The following is a 13,241-nucleotide window of genomic DNA, read 5'->3' as shown; positions in this document are numbered from 1 at the left end:
ATCTATAGATATCGACGGTAATAAAACATCAAATGGAAAAAAAACTATTCGATAGCTAAAAACACTATGTAAACTGTCATTAGTACCACATGTCAAAGGTTGTTGGTTGTATAGTCGGACTTCTCCATCGGAATGATGTTTATGACATGTTGTCGGAGAGAATGTCACCGGCACTTCTCTATTCGCCCTTGGTGGGTATGGTGTTGTGAATGACTTTGGAAGTGAATGCCGCCTTGATCATGACCCTGGATGGAATCTCACCGACATCCATAGCTTAAACCTGGTAAGAAAGGATCATAGATCATATTAGGTAAGGGTAAAAGTTTGTGAATCAGGAGCCCGACTTTGGCATGGGTTCCCCATCTTTGGTAAGCGATTTGGCAATCGCTATATTAAGTGTGCATAAAAATATAAAACTAACTAAGCTATAAATGAAGAACACACATGATTTAGTCATTCCAAAATGAAATATAGAAACAACTGGTATCGATCCTTGGATTCAATTCTTAAATGGTAATTAGAAAACAAAATGTAAATGAAAATGGTACACTCTTATATTACAGATAGACATGTAGCAATGTGTTTTTGGCTGTGTTTCTAAAACTATTAATTTCTCCTATGCATTGTGCGTAGCGATGGAACAAATAGAACTCAACTTAGTAAAAAAATGATGGGTCTAGCTCACTTCTAAAAACAGAGGTATGCAAGCCACAACTTTTCCCTGTTCATTTGCCTTTGGAGACATCCTGAGATTTACAGTTTGTATAACAATGATGAAAATCAGGTGGCAAAATGTTAATATGGTTCTTTGGTTTTACATTTTTTTATTTTGATCAGGTCACAACGATTTACAATTTTGCGATCCCGTATTTCACACTGTTTATCATTTTGTAATAAGCTGAGAAACATGGTAGGTTAGCATTTATACAAATCAGTGATAAAAAGGTATTTCAAAATCTTCCTATTATTCTTGGTTCTTTTCGTTGGAGTTTTCGAGAAGATTTTCTTCCATTTGAGTAATACTGTAGTATTCACACTTATTGTGTCTACATTAAGATTTGGTAAGAAGAATGTTAGGATAGTTTCCATGTAAAAAAATTCAGTAAGAACCTAAGTGATCACGCCGTGACATCAATAATTTATATGGAATATAAGACACTATTTATATAGCAAGCAATATTGACTTGTGCATAGAATTATCTACATAAATTCCTCGTCAATATAGAGTACAATTATCTGCATCTCAAAAAAAAATTCAGTATGGAAACATGCACCAAATATAGTGTTTTTTGTACAACTTACACGATTTGGCACACGGCCCCGTGAAATTCGCACCACCTCCTCATGGAAAAGGATGTCTTAAGCTTTGTTAAGAAGACCAAAATAAGCCACAGGTAAGCCTACATTTCCAACGTCACTATGACAAAAAACATCATTATAAGGCAGCGTTGATGCTATCACAATAAGCTTAAGCACAAGGCCCTGGCACAGAGCTGAAAGATAATCTGGACCATCTAGCTTCGTCCATCTAGTTTGGTGCAGCGAAAATAGACCCTGAAAACAGAGGACCAAAAACAACATCAATTCACTCGGTACACATACACATTGAAAGAGCAGTACATGTAACATACATAAATATTTCAGGTGACCAATAGTCTGATTCTATGAAATAGGTTGTCACAAAACTAAAAAAGCAAGGCACACATGCTCTTTCATCCAAACACCAAAAATATTTTATGGCACATACTTGAGGAGATTAAAACTCATACTTCGGACTAACGGATACCTATTTTACGAGAAACGAAACTCGATTATGTACTATGTGAAAATGAGCAAATTAAACTTCACCTGCAATTGAGAGGCATTACATTTCAGAAACTCTAACTAACTTATGTGATATGGTATTTTCACCTATTTGAGGTGCTTGTGCTCATTGTCCGTCTTGTAGCGTCCCTGTCACTCTACCCGCTACGCACTATCGAGGTGAGTCTCCTAGCTGTAGGCCAACTTTGATACTGCCTTTTGGCCTATTCGATCCGTACACACCATCCAACTGATCGAGCTCATCTCTGCTCGGGTAGCTAACAATCTAGCTCTAATGGACATGTTTACTGTGTACAATGTTGTATAAATAAGCACGAGTGATGTGCCCTAAAATCAAATTAAAGAAAAATACAAAAAAAGATCTAACGTGCTCGAGAGATCAGAACGGCGGATACGCGAAAGAACACAACCAAGAATCATTCGGTTGATTATAGTAATTTAAATTGCAGCGATCCTTTAGGTAAGCAAAAATGTTGATTTTTCAAGTGGAACAGTGCCAAAAAAGAGAGATAGCATCATAGCATCTGTGTTCTGTCAGACTGAACTCCTCTTATTTTTTGTGACATCATACCATAATTACTGTTGACCTACAGACATACCAAAAAATGCATTCATCTTTTTGATGGACACGATCAGAAGTACATATATAAACCATTAATCTTTTCCTTGAAGATAATCTAATGTAATGTAACTCATATAGCTATCTGAGAGACTCGGCAAGCACAACGCGAAGAAAGAACCTCAATACCAAACAGCAGCGCAACCTGCAAAACAAACGCTAGTCAACAGTTTGTAAACAACAAATGTAAGCACGAATAGATTGTCCGAGCCAATTACAGCAAACAACAACGATTTTACACCAAATTCGGTTCCATGGATTCCGTTGAAGCCAATAAATGGAAAACGAAAATAACATCAGGAATTCCAATAGATAATAGAACCCATGACAGAAATCGGGTGAAAAAAATGCTTGGTAATCATGTAGAAGAACTGTGTAGAAATTGCTTGAGCACTATGTAGAAACCGTAGAAACAATATTGTACCATATACTCCGTGCACAGCAGAGGAGAAAACTGGAACAACCCTATAAATTGAGGGTGCACGGAAGTACCAGATCAAAGCCATTGCTGCAAGGAATCACAGACATTTGATGATCACACGGATGAGTCGAAGAATATAAAAATTAAGAAAAATAAACAAAAAACACAGGTGTATCTTATGGACTAATGCCACAGTACCATCAGAAAGGCAGGAAAAATTAGAGAAAAAATGAATATATATCTCTGCAAGGGAAAATCATATAAATGTCCACTTAGTCAAATATAATTTCGAGACTACTATTGCAAGATTAGTGGGATTTTTTCTTTGCTTTGGCTGTACCAAAATAAACCAAACACAAATAATGTAAGTTTTCGCACTGGCCAGTCAAGGGATTGTACACTTATAAATGCAGGGGATTCTATGCAGCACTGCTTAAATAGCATCCATGCCTAATTGTAACTATCATATTGTTATATACCTTATACTATACAGATCAGCTAGAAAAGGGGGAACACGATCATCGAAACCACGACATGCGAGTCAACGGGACACAAACATTTGCCTTTTGCACCGGTAAACCATTATGGACTGGATCGGCTATAACGAATGTGTGTTTCACATCACAATCATGAAATTGAAAGTGAACAAAGAAAATTTGATAGTTCTATAGGTGGTAAAATGTTATGTGGATCGGATATGTTACAATACAAACCATTGATCGGACAATCGTAGCTTGTCACATTACAGAAGCAAGGTTAAAGACAATGATCAACGGAGGATGATTCATCTATGCATGGACATTGTTTTAACAAATCATCTTGATCGGTTCAGCCAATGAACTATGATTAACCAATTTTCTTAACCCTTTCTACTAAGAAACTTTTGTAAAAAAAAGGTGGAGCTCATAATGTGCTGTCTTTCATAGATCAAATAGCTGCATGTTCCTTTTTGTGGGGAGGATACGTACCTGATAGCCTGCAAAAGGTCAACAATCTGAACTCTTTATGCCAATCTGTGCATCCTACAGGTTAGTTATCTAAACAAGAACCACATAGCATATGATCCAAACTGACCTGAAGAACTGTTTATTACTCCTTGAAAAAGAACCAGAACACATCCAAATTATAATCCTCTGAACAGAACAGTAAATGGACAAGAACAACCAACGGACAAGTGTTTCCTTGGTAGAAGTAAGCATAGTAAAAAAACGTATGTTTTCTAGGTGATATTATTTGGTATGACCAATTTATGTTGCAAAAGCATCTCAATATATAAGAAGTGTTTTTAAAATAGAACCACCTGCATGAATATAGCCATTTGTACCATCCCTGAAGAAATGCCAATGCCCATGCAGAATATCAGAAGTTCAGAAATAAGTTAATTTAGAATAATTATTCATGTCTGGGAAAGAAAAGGGCAGTCGCAAAGGATCATAATCATTAGAAAAGAGCTTAGCAATCATGTTTTTAGCCAGGATAAATAGTAGTAGTAGACATCAGAAGATATGGCAACCCACTAACTCAGCATACAAGAAACCATGTTAACCATCATGAGCAGGTTTGACAAACAAAACCTTTTTTTCACCCAGGCATGTGACTCTTTGTGCTACACACGGAAGATTTTAAACTAAAGAGCTGTCATCAGCGGAGTTAATCACATTGTTACTGCCTACACAACTTACATGTTAATAATTGTTATTCAAAGAAAAAGTTTAGTTCTAAAGCTGCTTCTTATATCTCGTCCGTTGTTCTTATATTGGAAACCGGTATGATGGAATATCAAAGAGCTTATATTTAGCTAAGAGAATACAGGGGGCCTCCAGGATGCAGCACATGTTAAGGGGGCCTCCAGGCTGCAGCACATGTTAATGGAGTAACATGCAACAAATCATGATTCCTGTCACCAAACATCGATATAAAAATGATCATAGAGGATGGAAGTATATTGTTGAAGCAGATCATGATCCACATGCTTGAATTCGATTAAACCAGAAAATAAGGACCTTACCATAGTATGATGAACCACAAACTGTGCACAAGTTGATTAAACGATTGTCATCTGGGACAGATCTAGAATCCCAAAATACAAGTCTAGTGGATGCTTGTTATCTTACCATGGTTTTGCTTAATATCTTTACCAAAAATCAAAGGTGGATGCTTTTTGGAAAACAGAAGTTGTCCATAGGTATGACTATATACAGTGAAATGTTCCAAAACAATGGAGACAGCCGGAAAGGTACAAACAACCATAATTCGAGTATACCTCGGAATACTACGGACTGAATCACGGTTATTAACCATCATAAGCCATGTGGGTCTTCAGAAACCGGAATCAGTTTCACCTCGGCAAGCAGCTTTCTTAAGGACAAACATACAATTTTTGGCCTGAAAATAACGATAAAACATGGCTATAAAATCGAACATTCAGAGCTCACTAAGCTACCTGCCTAATTACGAAGGAATATAATAATGCTAAACTACACATGAATGAGAGTTATTGCTGACTCTTTATATCATATATCCCTAAAACAACAGTGATTCGAATCTAGGTAGGATCCTGAGGCACAAGAAGCTGATTCTTCCTCTAGCATACTATCAAAGGAGGCCATAACTTGCCATGTACTAATAAACAAGAAAACATGGTTGCCAATTTGTTGGCAAGCAGAATAATACGAATTGAAGGGGTAAATTTGGGTAGCTATAAACGACTTAGTGTGAGATGAAGTGAGCACAATAAATAATTTACTATAAACCTAGGAGTAGTTGTTGGTTTTGTCCAATGGATTTTGACAGAATCTTGAAACAATTCATAATACAGGAAAAAAAAATTACAACTGAAAGTCACAATCTTGAAATAAACCTAGGCGTCTGGCAAAATCCTGAAATAAGTCATAATACAGGAAATAATAACCTGAAAGCAGCCACAATCAACCCGTCTTACAACTTAGTTGAATTACAGAACCGGGAAGGCAGTGCACATACATATTTGATGTTGATGTCGATGAGACCTCCGTGGATGCAGCGGTAGCAGGAGATGCGTGTCCGATTAAATTGCTGAGACTTGTCCTAGGATGTGGTCCATGCGGTGGTATGCAGTATGCACACAAAAGAAGCAGACTAAGCAGCAGCGACCCAAGCTAGCAATTGGCCACATCCATGAGCTGGCCGCGCACCACCATTGGGCTGCTCACTCGTGGACCCCTGCGTGCCGGCCGCTGCCGCGTGGAACCGCCCCGGTCACTCCCTCAGCCGTCTCCCATGGTGAACCGCCCCGTAGCCGTGGTCCACGCAATCATCTCCATCCACGCGACCTTGCAGCCTGTTGCGCTGCCTGAAAAAGAGACACGGAGAGTGGACGTGAGATGGAAGAAGGGCACCCAGATCCAGAAAAAATAGAGAATATAGGTCTGAAGATGGACCGGTAAAGAGGAGCTCAATAAGAAAGCTATTCGGCTGTTCCCCACCACCACCGAAGGACAAAGATAATGATGGGGGGAGAGAGGAGAAACCAGGGGAGCTCACGAACCTAGCATTCACCAAAGTCGCGCTGAGAGGAGCTTGCGGAGAGAGAGGATGGGAGGCGGCCAAGCTCGCCGTTCCCCGCCGCTGCGAGAGCTCGCCGTTCCCCGCCACCACCGACCGAGAAAGGGCACGACCTCTCCACGGCACGAAATCGAGGCCGCCGGTGCACCTGCCCTTCCCGCCGTGGTGGTTCCTCCGCCAGGCCCCAGCATCTACTTCACCGGCGCCAGCGTGGGTAGGCTGTGGAGAGGGCTTGCTGCAGCTCCTCCCAGCGTTCCACGGCGCGCGGCAGCGGCTGCGCTGCTCCCGCCGACCACCACCCGCTGCTCTCTTTTGTGGCACGAGAATGACCAGAGAAGGTGGGAGGAGGGAGAGGTTGGAGGACGAGGTGGAGATGGAGGGGATTGGAGGAGGAGCGAAAGGGGATTGGGGAGGAGCCTGGCGGCGGCGGCGATGGGAGGGCGCGAGGGGAGAGGAGGACGTGGGAGGCGGGTGAGAGCGGAGCGAATGAACGGGCCGCGCGGGCTCGTCACACGACCCGTGGATAAAATGTGGGTCTGCGGGAGGGCCTTGCGCCCTGGACAAATGGCCGGTCGAGATCGCGCCACGTCAGCTCGATCGGACGGCTGAAAATCCAAAGCGCTGTGAGAGCTCCATAAGGGTGCAGCAATCATACCGTGGGATTCAGAGTTCAGACATAAGATTGATTTTACATAGAGATTTTGCTCCGAAGTAAGTATAAATTCTGCATTCTAGAATGATGATTCAAAGCTGAAACACAAGATTTTCCATAGAAATACACTCGGAAAAAAGTGCAAAAATAACGCATATCGCGAAGAAGACCGCTGAGGCCGCCACGGCGGACGGCATGAGCTGCAGCAGGAATCCGTCGCCGAAGAGCGAGGTGCCAACTTCTGAATCTTCGGCGAGCTGAGCCAGAGGTGCCAGCTTCTGAATCTCCAAGTCCTGCGGCTCTCCTTCGTTGTCCGGGGTGACGGTGTAGCAGGCCGTGGGGCCGCCGAGCTCGTACCGGAGGGCCGCCAGCATCTCGCGCTCCGCGCGGATCACCTCTTTGCTCGTGGCGAACCCGCAGTAACTGGCGATGCCCGTGGCGTTGAGCTTGGAGACAGTGCTCCCGTCCTCGTACTTGGCAGCGGCGAAGACGGCGGCTGCGCCCAGCAGGCCGAGCTCGTAGTCGCTGAGAGGAGTGGTTGACAGGGTTCGCGTCGACATGACGCGGTCGACGTAGGAGGCGGCGCGGCGAGGCGTGCCGGGCGCCAAGCCGAAGCGCCGGGTGAAGCCGTCCATCCAGGACATGAGGCTGGCGCGCGTCTGCTGGTCCATCCGACCTCCTTGCTTGCGCCGTCTTCGGGGTGTCCGGCGAGGGCCGCGGACGCCTGGCTGAATTCTTTGTGGTGGCGACGGCGAGCGACGCGGGTTTCAGCCTCGCTGCTGCACGGACACCTGACGGCGGGCTGGGTAACGTGCCGGCCGAGGGCGGCGGCGGACAGCTAGCGAGACGCCGGAGGCAGTGCGCTGATCGATGGCCCGGGGGTAGTCGTCGTCAAAGTCCGTCTGGTGGGCGGCGGCGCAGCCTGAGAAGGGGCCGACGAGTGGAGGAGCTGAAACGAGCTCGGTGGTGCCGTGGTGGAGTCATCTAAATCCATTGCTGGCTGATATATGGAGGGGGACATGCTCGCGTTTTGGAAACTGGCAACGGCGCCGTGGACCCGTGGTCTCGTTGACAGTGTTCGCACAATAATGCTGGGTCTACGGACGATGCTTACGGAAAAATTTCCTACGGACGTACGTGGCCTGCAGTTGTTTCTTTGAGTTGAATTCTCTTGGACCCACCACGATGTGTCTATCCAATTGATTGATGCCACGCATGCGCCCGTAAGTGAATTCCGTAACTTTGTTCCGTAAGTGTTCGCAAATCCCACCTTACCGGTGCTTGCAAGGAATCCATAAACCGCGTACGAGGACGCGGCTTTTCCCGCGCATCCATCGGTGTCCGTCACGCGCATGTCTTGTGCCAAAAATGGATCCACCCCACAATATACCGATCTGACTCACGGTGGGCAACTGGGCATTAGAATTTTCGGGTCGGTTTTTTATTTGGGGGTTTCACAGTTCGGGTTCCCATATCTAACACCTGACATTTGCCCTAAATTACGTGCATTTGAAGTTTGTAACTTGTAATAAAATATAAATTGGCAATGTCACAGTGCTTGGTCCATTTTTCCGGATAATAGAAATTTTTCTCTATCAACACGAAGGATAATATTGCAAATAGTCCCCATACCTACATCTTCAAAGTGGTGGGTCACACCAGTTAGTGAGACGTGATTGATCAATCAACATGTCGCTTGCGATTCACGACGCACTACTATGTGCTCCCCATACTTCACCGCAGGCATTACTTGGCATCGGGCTTGCCTACCACCTACCGCGGCATAATTACCCATGGGTATGAGATCTATCATGGAGAAAATTTACGTGCCAGATTTGTTTGCCACCAGAAATGTCCATCCATTGGTCAAAAAACTTTTGCAGGCGACTACGCCTTGTGCCATTCAAAAAATCTGCCTGATATAGGGCCATTCTTGTTGTGCATCTACAATCACCTCAAGAACCATTGACCTTAGAGGTATCGAGTATGAATGTTTGGTGATTTTGAACAATAACAATGTGTATCTTGTCCAAAAAAATTACAAACATCCCATAGTGCTAGAAAAACTCCACTTGGAAGTTACATAGCTAACACAACACCCTCAAAAAATAGGTCGGATTTAAAAAATGTTCAATTTATGGAAAAATATTCAGATTTAAAATTGTTCGAATTAAAAAAAGTTCAATCTTGAAAAATGTTCAAATCCAAAAAAAAATCTGATTTAAAATTGTTAAAATTGGAAAAAAATCATATCCCAAAAGAGTTCATATCCGGAAAGTGTTCCAATTCGAAAATTGTGAAAGTTTGAAACTTGTTCAGATTCAAAAATACTTCAGATTAAAAAATAGTTCAAATTCAAAATGATTCGAATTTGAAGAATAATAGCGAAGAAATGAAAAGAAAAAACAAGAAAGGAAAAAAACTAGGCCGGCCCAACTTTCCCCGCCTCGGTGTGTGATGGCACCAACTCTGTGTGTACCAATTCGTTGTACTCCAACTCTCCAAGTGCAGAGTGTTGTAGGAAGCGTATTTTCCCCACAAGGATAACTCGAGGGTTTATATCAAACTCTCGGTGACGGGGGAACACCTCGCCAATGCCTACGTATTGTAGACTTGGGTTTCGGGAGAGAGCGACGATGGAGATTCCGGGAGCGAGATTAGGCATACGACGTACCCAGCTTCGGGTCCCCTCGGTGGAGGATCCCTACGTGTTGCTAGCAATCCAGTATATGATCACAGATGTGTTTACAGGGTGCCGCCATAGGCGGAGCTATGTTGTCTATCTATTATCCTCTATCTTCTGTCAATATGTTTGTCTCCTCTATCGGGTGCCCTGGCTGGCTTTATATATGAAACCATCCTAGGGTTTTACAAGAGTCCTAGTCGACTACTTCTTCGGGTTGCCTTGTTGGGCCTTCTCCATATTTGGTCTTCTCCATATTGGGCCGAGCCAGGTATACTAATAATGGGTACCCGAAGGGTATGCCCATGTCAGTAGCCCCCGAGTTTATAGGGAAGTCGAAGACTTGCGTAGAAACTCCAAGCATAACCATCTCCGAAGTCAAAGAAATACAAGGTGAGGTCCATATCGTAGATCATGTGTAGCGTAGATGATGTCGACGATTCTTGAAATTATCGGGTGCGCGGCAGCGCTCCCGATGGGAGTAGCCCCCGAGTCTATGGGCAAGTGCATGCACTTAGGCATAGACTCAAGTTGTACTACTCGATGAAGAACTTAACTATATTTCTGGAAGACTTGATGAAATCCATGTGCTCCCGATGGGAGTAGGCTCCACTCGAGTCGTAGAATCGAGTTGAGTCAACAAACCTTAATTGCCGTAGATGCTGTTGAAGTTATCTTTCTATCGAGTGCGCGACCAGCGCTCCCGATGGGAGTAGCCCCCGAGGCTACAGCCAAGTGTTTGCACTTGGGTGTAGGCTCAACTTGCTTTTAATCAACACCATAATTTTTCCTCTTTCTTGTATTTTATCGGGAGGGTGAACAATACTCTCGATAAGAGTAGCCCCCGAGCCTATGGGCAGGTGCTTGCACCTAGGCATAGGCTCAAGTTGTACTACTCGATAAAGAACTTGACTATATTTACAGGCGCAACCCCTCTTTTTATCGACTCCGGGCCGTTGCCATTTTTATTTGACATCCATATCTATATTGTACGGGGATAATGGTAATTGGGGCTAGTTCATCCGACGGATCAGGTACTAGCTAACTGCTCTAGTGGCAATCCGCAAAAACCTACTTCAAGATCACGTCCCTGGACATGATCCCGGGATACTGGTGTTAACTCGACAGGTGCCGCTTAAGGTCTTACCATTCTGTCGAGTCCCAGTTATGTTTTATCGGGTACCTAACGCGTCCGTTAGAATTTTTCTTCGTATCTGTTGATACGGATAAAAGTAGCAAACCGACGTCAGAGACGGTGTCACGCCGCTCGGAACGGATCCGGGGTCTTACCTTCGCATAGTTTTGCGGCATTCAGAGATTATTCGCGACTTTTGGCGCTCTGAGAATATATTATCGAGTGCCTTGTTCGGTTGATGCAATGACCCATTTTACGGGCTCTTCTATATTTTTCTCGGGCGTGATGAGACAGCCGAATATATTGGATTCTTCTATATTGTCAGGTTCATCACCGATGCTCTTACTCGGAAGAATATGACGAGTCAATTGACCCGAAGATTTGTCCACCTCTCTTTTTTTTTGTTTTTTGGTTCCTCCTTGATGAAATTTTCGTCGAGTTCTTTCTTGAAGAAAATTTCTTTGGGTCCTCCCTGAGGACAATTCGTCGGGTCTTCCATGAGGACAATTCTTCGGGTCCTCCCTGAGGACAATTCTTCGGGACCTTCTTGAAGATAATTCTTCAGGACCTCCTTGAAGATAATTTTTCGGGACCTTCTTGAAGATAATTTTTCGGGACCTCCTTGAAGATAATTCTTCGGGACCTCCTTAAAGATAATTCTTCGGGTCCTGTTCTTTCTTGAAGAGCATTTCGTCGAGTTCTCCCTTTGGACAATTTCGTCGGGTTCTCTTTTGTAGACAATTTCGTCGGCTTTCTCGTGCATAAATAAACAAACTTTTTCTATCTTTACCTTGACTCTCTTTTTCGCATGCGGTGTCAGATGCTCAGATTCGATGATATGCAAAGTGAATATATGCCGCACAGCCCCCGAGTGTCAGGTGCGGCGAAAGTAAACTATAATCAACTTTGTGCAAAATAAAAGAACACTTAGCTTTTTGGACACGACGAAGGTGATGCGCGATGAGGTCTTCGAGTGCAGCGAAAAAGTCGAGCCGAAGTAGAAACCATAAAATAATGAAAGTAGATGTCGCCAAATTATTGATGGAGAAATAGCCGAGCCCCCAATCTCTACTGAGGTGATATCAGGATTGTTGCTTAGATGTTGTGTCGCAGTTGCGACCCGAGGCAAAGTCATGGTCGAGCCCCCGAGTGTTTAGCCATGATGTCGAAAGAAGTTGACGGAGTTACGACGTCATATAAGGTGACGCCATTTAAGATGAAGCCATAGACAATAATATATGAAGATGAACCCCAGATGAAGTATTTGAGATGAATCCATATTGAAGATTACGCCATTAAATATAGAGTATATATTGAAGATAAATCCATCGATATCATAGAGGATGAATCCATTGACCCGAAGAATCCAGTAATAACCATAGAAGATGAATCCGCTGATATCATAGAAGATGAATCCATTGATCCGAAGAAAATAGTTTCAGTAATAATCATAAAAGATTAATCCATTGAACCGAAGAATCCAGTAATATAGAAGATGAATCCGCCGAAGAAAATAATTCCAGTAATAATCCTCGATGATAAATCCAGTGACCCGAAACGCCTCGGGTAATGTTGTATAAGAGTAAGCCAGTAATATCCATATAGATGAATCTTATAAGATGAATCCGATGAAAAAAAATCCAATAAGCCGAAGAAGATGACTCCACTGATCCGAAGAAGGTAATTTCACTAAGCCGAAAATAAATCCACGGAGCCGAAGGAGATATATCCAGAGGCGATGAAAAGAAATTCACCAAGTAATCGAGTGTATTTGTGGTAACAAAGTAATGGCACAGCTCCCAGTGTTGGGTGTATTTGCTGTAATATTGTAATGGTGCAGCCCCCGTGTATTTGGGTGTGACGAAAGTAAATAATAATGAACTTTTGAAAGAGGAACACTTAGCTTTATTATCAGGTGCGGCGGAGCCTGACATGTAATGATGTCATGCGGCGGACATAGTCGATTGTAGTCGCGCGGCGCCTGGTCGGAAGTAGTCGATGAAGATGACGCAGCCGATGTAGAGGATCCACGACAGGTGAACCCCCAAGTGGCGAGTGCGCGACGGCGGGTGCAGTCGTCCGAACGGAGTAGTCGAAGGTTTGTTTCAATCTGTTATTTTTGCATCGAATGTTGTTGCTGATAAACTTGTTTGACTTGATCCTGCTGGTTCATCTGTCGGATGAAGAGTTCACCATAACGGGTGTGCGCAATAATATCGGCTTCGCTGAATTTTTGGAGGTGTGGACTTGGACATGTGAAAGACAAGAGACGAAAAACAGCGGATGTCAGATCATCCACCGATCCGTGAGCTAGTTGTTGGCTTGACTAGAGAGCTCATCCATGCACTGCTTATTTATTTTATC

At 43.6% G+C, this 13,241-nt stretch overlaps 2 long non-coding RNA genes across 2 annotated transcripts; both read right to left on the bottom strand.

The window, feature by feature from the left end:
* Positions 1-221: 221 nt before the first annotated feature.
* On the bottom strand, positions 222-1,998 carry LOC124686596. Its single transcript, XR_006997874.1, has 3 exons — positions 1,912-1,998; positions 1,303-1,554; positions 222-280 (listed from the first exon to the last, which is right to left on the bottom strand). It is a non-coding gene; the product is annotated as an uncharacterized LOC124686596 (long non-coding RNA).
* A 3,151-nt stretch (positions 1,999-5,149) lies between these two features.
* Positions 5,150-6,600, bottom strand: LOC124686595. Its single transcript, XR_006997873.1, has 3 exons — positions 6,391-6,600; positions 5,847-6,195; positions 5,150-5,249 (listed from the first exon to the last, which is right to left on the bottom strand). It is a non-coding gene; the product is annotated as an uncharacterized LOC124686595 (long non-coding RNA).
* Positions 6,601-13,241: the final 6,641 nt, after the last annotated feature.

This window comes from Lolium rigidum, chromosome 2, assembly GCF_022539505.1.
Source record: "Lolium rigidum isolate FL_2022 chromosome 2, APGP_CSIRO_Lrig_0.1, whole genome shotgun sequence".
In the NCBI taxonomy this organism is placed as follows: Eukaryota; Viridiplantae; Streptophyta; class Magnoliopsida; order Poales; family Poaceae; genus Lolium; species Lolium rigidum.
Note: the sequence above shows the minus strand (reverse complement) of the source record. Positions and strands in the feature narration are given on the sequence as shown.